Genomic DNA, 12,835 nt, shown 5'->3' on the forward strand with positions numbered 1-12,835 from the left:
AATAACTCATGCATACTTGAAACAATATGACAGAGATAATATAATCACTGGGAAAAGAATGAACTATTTACCAAATGGCACTATAAAAAACTAAAATTAGATCACTGCTTCACACCAATCACAAAATTATATTCTAAGTAATCAAATAGGCCAGGCACGGTGGCTCACACTTGTAATCCCAGCACTTTGGGAGGCCGAGGCAGGCAGATCACAAGGTCAAGAGATCGAGACCATCCTGGCTGACATGGTAAAAAACCCCATCTCTACTAAAAATACAAGAATTAGCTGGGCGTGGTGACCCACGCCTGTAGTCCCATCTACCTGGGAGGCTGAGGCAGGAGAATAGCTTGACCCTGGGAGGCAGAGGTTGCAGTGAGCTGAGATCGCGCCACTGCACTCCAGGCTGGCGACAAAGTGAGACTCTGTCTCAAAAAAAATAAATAAATAAGTAAATAAATAAAATTTTAGAAGAAAATAAGAATATCTTTCTGACATCAGGATAAGGAAAGAGTTTTTAAAGAAGAAACAAAAGAGGCCAGGTGCGGTGGCTCACGTCTGTAATCCCAGCACTTTGGGAGGCCAGGGCGGGCAGATCACAAGGTCAGGAGTTCCAGATCAGCCTGGCCAGAGATCAGCCTAGCCAACATGGGGAAACCCTGTCTCTACTAAAAATACAAAAATTAGCTGGGCGTGGTGGCAGGCACCTGTAATCCCAGCTACTCAGGAGGCTGAGGCAGGAGAAGAGCTTGAACCCGGGAGGCGGAGGTTGCAATGAGCTGAGATCACACCACTGTACTCCAACCTGGGCGACAGAGCAACACTCCAACTCAAAAAAAAAAAAAAAATACACAAAAGAATAAATCATGAAGAAAAAGACAAATAAATTGTGCAACATTAAAAGAGAAAAAATTATGCATCACAACTTGCCATAACAAACTGAAAAGACAAGCCACAAATAGAGGACATACTATCTGAAACTAATACAACTAACAAAGTAGATGAAACATAAAAATTATCACTAAAAACCAGTAAGAAAAAGCCCAATAATCATCAAGAAAAAAAATCACCAAATAGAAATTCTATTCTTTTTTTTTGAGATGGAGTCTCGCTCTATCACCCAGGCTGGAGTGCAGTGGCGCAATCTTGGCTCACTGCAGCTCCGCCTCCTGGGTTCACACCATTCTCCTGCCTCAGCCTCCAGAGTAGCTGGGACTACAGGTGCCCGCCACCACGCCCGGCTAATTTTTTGTATTTTTAGTAGAGACAGGGTTTCACCGTATTAGCCAGGATGGTCTCGACCTTGTGATCCGCCCATCTCGTCTCCCAAAGTGCTGGGATTACAGATGTGAGCCACTGCATCCGGCTCACCAAATAGAAATTCTGTTCTAATCACATAATAGAAATAGCCAATTCAGGCCAGGCGTGGTGTCTCACACCTGTAATGCCAGCACTTTGTGAGGCCGAGGTGGGTGGATCACTTGAGGTCAGGAGTTTGAGACCAGCCTGGCCAACATGGTGAAACCCTGTCTCTACTAAAAATACAAAAATTAGCGGGGCATGGTGGTGCACGCCTGTCGTCCCAGCTATTTGGGAGGCTGAGGTGGAAGAATCACTTGAACATGGGAGGCAGAGGTTGCAGTGAACTGAAATCACACCACTGCACTCCAGCCTGGGCGACAGAATGAGACTGTCTCAAAATAAAAAAAAAAGCCAATTCACAAAATTAGATATACAAAAGAATGGTAAAGATTACAAAACCTCATTAGTAATCTGGAAAGTGCAAATTAAAATGGCAAGAAAATAGAATTTCACGTCCATCAGATTGGCAATACGAAAACATCTGACTAAACTAAGTGATTAGGAGGATACAAATTGCATAAGTGGCAACATTAGTTGGTACATCCGGTCTGGGAGAGCAATTTGCAACCGCCTATAGAATGAAAATACCCTTGGCCAGGCACGGTGGCTCACGCCTGTAATCCCAGCACTTTGGGAGGCCGAGGCGGGCAGATCACGAGGTCAGGAGATTGAGACCATCCTGGCTAATATGGTGAAACCCCGTCTCCACTAAAAATACAAAAAATTAGCCAGGCGTGTAGTCCCAGCTACTCGGGAGGCTGAGGCAGGAGAATGGCGTGAACCTGGGAGGCGGAGGCTGCAGTGAGCGGAGATCGTGCCACTGCACTCCAGCCTGGGCGACAGAGTGAGACTCCGTCTCAAAAAAAAAAAGAATGAAAATACCCTTTTACCCACCAACAGTCCTAGCTAGATTCATACCCTAGAGAAACTCTCACACATGTACACAAAGCAATATATAAAAGACTTCACTGCAGCACTGGTTATAGTAGTAAAAATTTGGAAATTTGAAAAATAGGCCAGGCGTGGTGGCTCACACCTGTAATCCTAGCACTTTGGGAGGCCAAAGCAGGCAGATCACCTGAGGTCAGGAGTTTGAGAACAGCCCGGACCACACGGTGAAACCTCGTCTCTACTAAAAATACAAAAATTAGCTGGGCGTGGTGGCAGGAGCCTGTAATCGCAGCTACTCAGGAGGCTGAGGCAGGAGAATCGCTTGAACCCGGGTGGAAGAGGTTGCAGTGAGCCAAGATCATGCCATTGCACTCCAGCCTGGGCGACAAGAGTGAGACTGTCTCAAAAAAAAATTTTTTTTTGAAAAATAATTTGTAGAACATTTGTAAAATAATTTGTAGAAAATTTCTAACTAGAATACTAGAAATGACTAAATCTGAAAGAACCAGGACATAAAAGATAGGCAAAATGTGTCAAAAACATGTTAAAGACAAAAGGGGTCAGGCATGGTGGCTCATGCCTATAATCCCAGCACTCTGAAAGGCTGAGGTGGGAGGATTGTTTGTGGCCAACAGTTTGAGACCAGCCTGGGCAACATAGTGAGACAAACATCTTAATTTTTAAAATTAAATTAAATTTAAAGAAAGGAGGGAAGCTGCCGGGCACGGTGGGTCACACCTGTAATCCCAGCAGTTTGGGAGGCAGAGGCGGGCGGATCAAAAGGTCAGGAGATCGAGACCATCCTGGCCAACATGGTGAAACCACGTGTCTACTAAAAACACAAAAATTAGCTGGGTGTGATGGTGCACGCCTGTAATCCCAGCTACTCGGGAGGCTGAAACAGGAGAAGAGCTCGAACCCAGGAGGCGGAAAGTGCAGTGAGCCGAGGTCGGGCCACTACACTCCAGCCTGGAGACAGAGCGAGACTCTGTCTCAAAAAAAAAAAAAAGAAAAGAAAAAGGAAAAGAAAAAAGGGAAATAGGTCAGGCACGGTGGCTCACACCTGTAATCCCAGCACTTTGGGAGGCCGAGGTGGGCGCATCATCTGAGGTCAGGAGTTCAAGATCAGCCTGACCAACATGGAGAAACCCCATCTCTACTAAAAATACAAAAAATTAGCCGGGCGTGGTAGCGCATGCCTGTAATCCCAGCTACTTAGGAGGCTGAGGCAGGAGAATCACTTGAACCTGGGAGGCGGAGGTTGCGGTGAGCCGAGATCAGGCCATCGCACTCCACCCTGAGCAACAAGAAACTCCATCTCAAAAAAAAAAAAAAAAAGAAAGAAAGAAAAAGAAAAAAGAAATAGCAGATTCACCTTAAAGTTTTTTCCAGAAACCAAAAGATAAGGTGGAATGCGACAGTCTGAATTTTAACTGACATCTACTCTAAAAGGGAGAACCACAGCATTCACGGAGGTAATGCAATACTATATTGACTTGTAAAAAGGATGAGCAAGTTTAAGTTTTTATTCAATCTCCCTGTTCCAAAAATCCACCTGATAAAGTATCCTCAAGTACAGAACTGATGAGATGTTAGAGGATAACAACAGATACTATTCTGGCTCACAGACCAAAAAAGCAGGGCCAGATGCGGTGGCTCACCTTGTAATCCCAGCACTTTGGGAGGCTGTGGAGGGCAGATCACCTGAGGTCAGGAGCTTGCAATCAACCTGGCCAACATGGTGAAGGCTCATCTCTATTAAAAATACAAAAATTAGCCAGGTTTGATGGCACACACCTGTAATCCCAGCTACCTGGGAGGCTGAGGCACGAGAATAGCTTGGACCCAGGAGACAGAAGTTACAGTGAGCCAAGATTGTGCCACTGAGCTCCAGCCTGGGCAATAGAGTGAGACCCCCCACCCCTTCCCCCCAAAAAAAGCAAAGAAACTACCACAATTAACATACCCACCAGGGTGGATCACCTGAGGTCAGGAGTTCAAGACCAGCATGGCCAACATGGTGAAACCCCATCTCTACTAAAAACACAAAAATTAGCTGGGGATGGTGGCAGGCACCTGTAATCCCAGCTACTTGGGAGGCTGAGGCAGAATCTCTTGAACCCAGGAGGCAGAGGTTGCAATGAGCCAAGATCACACCATTGCACTCCAGCCTGGGCGACAAGAGCAAAACTCTATCCAAAAAAAAAAAAAAAGTGGCTGAAAAAAGTGGGCACGCTGGAATAGATATACATACTGTACTGTACTATGTGAGACCAGAGAATGGTGTTCCAAGAAAAGACCCGAAGGACACATTTACAAGACCATCAGGAATATACTGGTGACATCGGTGGGCATCAGCATCACTTAGAAATTCAGTGGTGGCTTCTGAGCAGTCCCCAGCTGATGACAGGAGAAGCAGTCACAGAGCTGAGCTACTCAAGATATACGGGGAAGTATCTCCCAACACATAACAGAGGCCAGGTAGCACTGCTTAGCTGCCAAAAGCCAGAAATATGCAACTACCATAAAACTGTCAATGTTGCAGGGGTAGCCATGGGGAGTTTGACTCACAGAGTTGTGGATACAATAGAGTATGGCATCCTTAGGGGAAAAATATATGGATGGCCAAAAAGGATGCTACTACACATCTACAAACAGAAAAAGGCAAGAATAGAGGAGGAAGAGGCAGCTAAAGCAATCACCACAATAAACAGTCAAAATCCTTAATTCAGCTCCTGGATCTAAGCCAACTTTTTTTTTTTTTTTTTTTTTTTGGAGACAGAGTCTTGCTCTGTTGCCCAGGCTGGAGTGCAGCGGTGCGATCTAGGCTCACTGCAACATCCTCCACCTCCAGGGTTCAAGGGACTCTCCTGCCTCAGCCTCCCTAGTAGCTGGGATTACAGGCACACGCCACCATGCCCAGCTAATTTTTGTATTTTTAGTAGAGACGGGGTTTCGCCACATTGGCCAGGCTGGTCTCAAACTCCTGACCTCAAGTGATCTGACCGCCTTAGCCTCCCAAAGTGCTGGGATTACAGGCATGAGCCACCGCACCTGGCTGAACCAACTTTCACATCCAAAACTCAATTACTGAAGAGGTACACAAATCCCTAGGAAAGGATCCTAAAACTGTAACGGTTCTGCCAGCTCCTTCTAAAAGGGAGAATGTCAACATATCACCTACTCAGATAACTGAGTGTTTAGGAAATGCCTAAACACTTTGAGGATTTTGGGCACAAGATCTGAGCTGACATTGAGACCTGGAAACCCAAAGCATCATCATTATCCCCACATTACAGTGGGGACTTACAGGTGTCAGGCAGTAACTGAAGTCCTAGCCAAAACTTACTAACTCATAGTAAGTCTGCTTGTCCATGGACCCATCACTAGTCATTTCCTCAGTTCCAAGTGTTTAAACGGGGGCTGGGCATGGGAGGTTGAGGCAGAATTGCTTGAACCCAGGAGGTGGAGGTTGCAGTGCGCCGAGATTGCGCCAATGCACTCCAGCCTGGGCAACAGAGTGGGACTCTCTGTCTCAACACAAAAAAAAATTAGCGGTCGGGCGTGGTGGCTCACGCCTGTAATCCCAGCACTTTGGGAGGCCGAGGCGGGCGGATCACCAGGTCAGGAGATCGAGACCATCCTGGCTAACACGGTGAAACTCCATCTCTACTAAAAATACAAAAAATTAGCCAGATGTGGTGACGGGCGCCTATAGTCCCAGCTACTCACGAGGCTGAGGCAGGAGAATGGCATGAACCCGTGAGGCAGAGCTTGCAGTGAGCTGAGATCACACCACTGCACTCCAGCCTGGGCAACAGAGCGAGACTCCATCTCAAAAAAAAAAAAAAAAATTAGTCAGGCGTGGTGGTGCGCGCCTGCAGCCTCAGCTGCTTGGGAGGCTGAGGACCAAGAATTGCTTGAACTCGGAAGGTGGAAGTTGCAGTGAGCCCAGGTGGCGCCACTGCAAGCCAGCACATTCCATTCTCAAAAAAAAAAACCCAAGTATTTAACAGGATTGATATACTTAGGAGTTGAAGTAATCACATTGGGTCCTTGGCCTAAGAGGTAAGACCTATGATAGTGGAACAGACAAAAAGACCTCTAAAACCCCTCCCTCTCTTCAGCCGTGATAGTAAATCAAAAGCAGTATCACATCCTGGGGAGGGACAGAGATCAGTGCCACCATCAAAGACAAAAAGGATGCATGGGTGTGGTGTCTATCACATCCATACTTAGAAATATATCTCCAGCCCACTCAAACTCTGAGCAGGAAAGGGCTCTGCATCAAGTCTAGGATGCAATGCACACTTAAGCCATGCAATCCAGCAGATCCTGGGGGTTCAAAGTATCAGTAGTGAAAAAAAGATTCAGTGTAGAACTTATGGCAAGGTCCCATGGAAAAAGCACAATGCAAGTCCCTGAGATTCTGGAGCAAGGCCAAGCTGTCCAAAGCAGGGAAGTAGGTGCCTTTTGAGAAACAGTGTCAGGGCTGTTACTGGAAAGCTTGACTATGAAGCATCCAGAACTGCCCCACTATGAATTGGGTCTTGTCAGACCTATCAAGTCATAAAGTCAGACAGACCCTTTAGTCAGATATAAAGATGGAAATGGTACATCCATGATGAAGCTGAAAGCAGAACCAGAAAACATTAGTACATTGCATGAGCAGGTAGCCCAGATACCCATGTTACCCACCACAGTTGTAAAAGCACCTCTTCCCTGGAAGACCACCTCAATGTCACACTCCTCCACAACCCAGGAAATTCTATTTATTTTGGGCCAGGTACAGTGGCTCATGCCTGTTTCCCAGCAATTTGGTCGCTTGAACCCAGGAGTTGGAGACGAGCCTAGGCACCATAGTGAGGCACTGTCACACTCCAAAAAATTAAAGAATTAGCTGGGTGTGATGGCACGTGCCTACAGTCCCAGTTACTCAGGAGGCTGAGGTGGGAGGATCCTCTGAGCCCAGGAGTTCAACGCTGCAGTGAGCTGTGATCACACACTGCATTCCAGCCTGGGTGACAGAGTGAGATTCTGGTTCAAAAAGAAAAGTAATTGAGGCCCAGAGTGGTGGCTCAAGCCTGTAATCCCAGCACTTTAGGAGGCCGAGCCAGGCTGATCACTTAAGGTCAGGGGTTCGAGACTAGCCTGCCCAACATGGTGAAACCCCGTCTCTACTAAAAATACAAAAATCAGCTGGGAGTGGTGGCGGGCGCCTGTAATCCCAGCTACTCAGGAGGCTGAGGCAAAAGAATCACTTGAACCTGGGAGGCAGAGGTTGCAGTGAACTGAGATCACGCCACTGCACTCCAGCCTGGGTGACAGAGTAAGACCCCATCTCAAAAAGAAATTGAACCTTTTCTCCACTGTCACGTCTCTACCAGTTCCCTGCCAAGCACTGGTTATTTGCATATCCTTCTCCTCTATTAATTGAGGCAGTGCCTCTTGCTGCCAGGTGGGGGCAGGGTTGCTCCTTGAACAAACACTCTCCAGACCTCTCTAAGAGCAAAATCATTTGGTAAGGTAGGACAGTCAATAAATTGGCTGAGAAAAGATCATTTAAAAATTTACAGCGTTCCCAACATAAAGAGGCAAACTGAAAAAAACTTATAGAGGTAACTAATAAATGTATATTGAGTCCTATTTGTGAATTGTATTCTGCTAGACAATAGAGATAGCAGGATGATTTACCCAGATAAAATCAAACCCCAGGGAGTTTACTGTGGGTGGGAAGGGGTAGATTAGGCTTGGGGGAGGGGTGGTGATAGGGAGGCAGGGCTTTTTTCCTGTAGAGATGGGGGTTTCATCTTACTTTGTTGCCCAGGCTGGTCTCAAACTTCTGGCCTCAAGGGACCCTCTCACCTTGGCCTCCTAAAGTGCTGGGATTACAGGTGTGAGCCATTGGCCCTGTCAGAAGAAGGGCTTTTTTTTTTTTTTTTTTTTTGAGACACAGACTCACTCAGAGTCGCCCAGGCTGGAGTTCAATGGTGCGATTTCAGCTCGTCGCAACCTCCACCTCCCAGGTTCAAGCAATTCTCATGCCTCAGCCTCCCAAGTAGCTGGGATTACAGGCACACTCCAACATGTCCAGCTAATTTTTGTATTTTTAGTAGAGACGGGATTTCACCATGTTGCCCAGGCTGGTCTTGAACTCCTGACCTCAGGTGATCCGCCCGCCTTGGCCTCCCAAAGTGCTGGGATTACAGGCAAGCCACCGCGCCTGGCCTAGCAGCACTTCTTAATGGCTGTATTGATCAATTTGGGCTATAGCTTAAAGACAATGGAGAGGCACTGAAGGATTGTGAGCTGAAGTGGGACCTGACCAGACTTTTTTTTTTTTTTTTGAGAGGTTTTGCTCTTGTTGGCCAGGCTGGAGTGCAGTGGCACGATCTCAGCTCACCGCAACCTCCGCCTTTCTCAAGCGACTCTCCTGCTTCAGCCTCCTGAGTAGCTCGGATTACAGGCTTGTGCCACTACACCTGGCTGATTTTGTATTTTTAGTAGAGATGGGGTTTCTCCATGTTGGTCAGGCTGGTCTCGAACTCCCAACCTCAAGTGATCCACACGCCTAGGCCTCCCAATGTGCTGGGATTACAGGCATGAGCCACTGTGCCCGACCGACCAGAGTTTTTATTCGTAAAGATCACTCTGACTACAGTGTGGAGAATGAACTAGAAGGGAAGAAGCCAGAGCCAGGAAGCCAGACTGAGTCTGTTACCTAGGGATTGTTTTGGGAGGCCAAGGCTGGAGAATCATTTGAGCCCAGGAGTTTGAGACCAGCCTGGGCAACACAGCAAGACCTCTGTCTATTCAAAAAGTAAAATAGATTAGCTGGGCACAGTGGCCCGTGCCTGTAGTCCCAGCTCAGCCTGGAGGATTGCTTGAGCCCAGGAGTTTGAGGTTACAGTGACCAACAGTGAAACTCTCTTTTTTTTTTTGAGACAGGGTCTCTATTTGTTGCACAATTAAAGCTCACTGCAGCCTTGAACTCCTAGGCTCAAGCAATCCTCCCCACCTCAGCCTCCCCCGGAACTGGGACTATACACATGCACCACCACACACAGCTAATTTTTATTTTTGTAGAGACGGGTCTCCGTATGTTGCCCAGGCTGGTTTCATACTCCTGGGCTCAAGTAGTCTGCTTGTCTTGGCCTCCCAAAGTGCTGAGATTATGTGGGGGAAAGAAAGAGATCAGACTGTTACTGTGTCTATGTGGAAAAAGGAAGACATAAGAAACTCCATTTTGATCTGTACTAAGAAAAATTATTCTGCCTTGAAACACTGTTAATCTGTAACCCTAGCCCCAACCCTGTGCTCGCAGAAACATGCACTGTATTGACACAAGGTTTAATGGATTTAGGGCTGTGCAGGATGTGCTTTGTTAAAAATGTGTTTGCAGGCAGTATGCTTGGTAAAAGTCATCGCCATTCTCCAGTCTCGAGTACCCAGGGACACAATGCACTGCGGAAGACCGCAGGGACCTCTGCCCAAGAAAGCCTGGGTATCGTCCAAGGTTTCTCTCCACTGAGACAGCCCTGAGATATGGCCTCATGGGAAGGGAAAGACCTGACCGTCCCCCAGACACCCGTAAAGGGTCTGTGCTGAGGAGGATTAGTGAAAGAGGAAGGCCTCTTTGCAGTTGAGATAAGAGGAAGGCATCTGTCTCCTGCTAGTCTCTGGGAACGGAATATCTCTGTATAAGACCCGATCGTACATTCTATTTACTGAGATAGGAGAAAACCGCCTTATGGCTGGAGGTTAGACATGCTGGCGGCAATACTGCTTTTTTTTTTTTTTTTTGAGACAGAGTCTCGGCTTGTCACCCAGGGTTCACGCCATTCTCCTGCCTCAGCCTCCCAAGTAGCTGGGACTACAGGCACGCGCCATCACACCCAGCTAATTTTTTGTGTGTTTTTAGTAGAGACAGGGTTTCACCATCTTAGCCAGGATGGTCTCGATCTCCTGACCTAGTGATCCACCCACCTCGGCCTCCCAAAGTGCTGGGATTACAGGCGTGAGCCACCGCGCCCCGCGGCAATACTGCTTTTATTTTTTTTTTGAGACGGAGTCTGGCTCTGTCGTCCAGGCTGGAGTGCAGTGGTGCAATCTCGGCTCACTGCAAGCTCCGCCTCCTGGGTTCACGCCATTCTCCTGTCTCAGCCTTCTAAGTAGCTGGGACTACAGGCGCCTGCCTGCCACTACACCGGGCTAATTTTTTGTATTTTTAGTGGAGACGGGGTTTCACCATGTTAGCCAGGATGGTCTTGATCTCCTGACCTCGTGATCCGCTCGCCTCGGCCTCCCAAAGTACTGGGATTACAGGCGTGAGCCACCGCGCCCGGCCAATACTGCTCTTTACTGCGCTGAGATGTTTGTGTAAAGTCAAACATAAATGTGGCCTAGGTGCACATTGAGGCACAGCACCTTTCCTTAAACTTATTTATGACACAGAGTCCTTTGCTCACATGTTTTCCTGCTGACCCTCTCCCCACCATTACCCTATAGTGCTGCCACATCCCTCTGGCTGAGATGATAGAGATAGTGATCAATAAATACTGAGGGAACTCAGAGACCAGTGCCAATGCGGGTTCTCTGTATGCTGAGCGCCAGTCCCCTGGGTCCACTTTTCTTCCTCTATACTTTGTCTGTGTCTTATTTCTTTTCTCAGTCTCTCGTCCGTCCCACCCGACGAGAAACACCCACAGGTGTGGAGGGGCTGGCCCCCTTCAGGATTACAGGCGTGACCCGCTCCACCCAGCCTACTTTTTTTTTAAATGCCCTCTTTTCTAGTAGATTCTATGTCACTCCCAAGAGGTTGCAAACTCACAATCAAAGGCCACCTTTGGCCCACGGGCATATTTTGGTTTTTTATTTGTTTTTGAGACTCGCTCTTGTCCCCCAGGCTGGAGTGCAGTGGGGTGATCTTGGCTCACTGCAACTTCCACCTCCCAGGTTCAACCGCTTCTCCTGCCTCAGCCTCCTAAGTAGCTGGGATTACAATCGCCTGCCACCACGCCCACACCACACCCGGCTTATTTTTGTATTTTTAGTAGAGAAGGGGTTTCACCATGTTGGCCATGCTGGTCTCTAACTCCTGACCTCAGGTGATCCGCCCACTTCCGCCTCCCAAAGTGCTAGGATTACAGGCATGAGCCACCGCGCCCGGCCAAAAAATTTTAAATTCAACATTTTAAAGTGGGTAAATACACAATTCTGGACTTCTGGATTCTTTTGAAAACTGACTATCTGATCACACAGAGACAGTATTGTCGCAAGGCAACAATCATCTGGAGCTGTGAAAGGGCTGCCCAGTTCACCAGAGTCCCAATTCAGTTCATTTCACTTACCTACATCACTTAGCTGATTTCTGTACATGAGTTGGAGACCCCTAACCTAAATCCCCTCTTTTCCACTTCCACTGCCATTACACTTGTTAATATTGAATCCTCTTGCCTAAACTACTATGGCAATCTAATTAATGCCCTTGTCTCCATCTTATCCCCCAATGTCTTATCACTTTCCTACTTAAAAACTCTCCCTGTTTTTTTTTTCTATCTATAATTCAAATGATTTAGCTTTGCATTCAAGGTCCTGCTTATCTGGCTTTCCCCAGGAAATACTTCCCAGTTTTATATTCTAATACTCCCCTTTTGCCCATCTTTCATGAATTATAGCTACACACTTTCTTCTTTTTCTAGCACCAAGCTTGTGCTCCAGTTGTTTCTTTAACTGGAATTCCCCTCCCAAGTCTTTCTACCCTTTCAGGCCCAGACACTCTATAAAGCATTTCCCAACTGCCATTCCCACACACAACCTCCCCAGCCTTGTCTTTCTACTCTGGGCCATCTTGATTTTCCAGTTTATCTGTCCCACTTCTTTTTTTTTTTTTTTTGAGACAGGGTCAGTCTCAGTCATCCAGGCTGGAGTGCAGTGCAGTGGCTTGATCACAGCTCATTTGCAGTCTCAACCTCCTGGGCTCAAGCAATCCTCCCACCTTAGTCTCCCAAGCAGCTGGGGCTACAGGCATGCACCACCGCTCCTGACTAATTTTTTCTATTTTTTTTTGTAGAGATGGGTATGGGTTTCTCACTATGTTGCTTAGGCTGGTCTTGAACTCTTGGGCTCAAGAGATCCTCCCGCCTTGGCCTCCCAAAATGCTGAGCCAGGCCGAGTGTGGTGGCCCACCCCTGTAATCCCAGCACTTTGGGAGGCTGAGGCTGGAGGTTACCTGAGGTCAGTAGTTCGAGACCAGCCTGGCCAACATGATGAAACCCCATCTCTCCTAAAAATACAAAAATTAGAGTGGCATGATGATGGCGGGAGCCTGTAATCCCAGCTACTCAGGAGGCTGAGGAAGGAGAATCGCTTGAACCTGGGAGGTGGAGGTTGCAGTGAACAGACATCCCGCCACTGCACTCCAGCCTGGGAGACAGAGCAAGCCTCCCTCTTGAAAAAAAAAAATGTTTGGCCGGGCGCGGTGGCTCACGCCCGTAATCCCAACACTTTGGGAGGCCAAAGCAGGCGGATCACCTGAGGTCAGGAGTTCAAGACCAGCCTGACCAACATGGAGAAACCCCGTCTC

General features: G+C 47.5%; 1 protein-coding gene across 4 annotated transcripts in view; it reads right to left on the reverse strand.

The window, feature by feature from the left end:
• The window catches only part of SLC3A2 (solute carrier family 3 member 2), a 32,005-nt gene that overhangs the window by 18,171 nt on the left and 999 nt on the right, over positions 1 to 12,835 (reverse strand). The gene's annotated exons all lie outside the window — the stretch shown is intronic.

This window comes from Pongo pygmaeus, chromosome 9 (assembly GCF_028885625.2).
Source record: "Pongo pygmaeus isolate AG05252 chromosome 9, NHGRI_mPonPyg2-v2.0_pri, whole genome shotgun sequence".
NCBI lineage: Eukaryota > Metazoa > Chordata > Mammalia > Primates > Hominidae > Pongo > Pongo pygmaeus.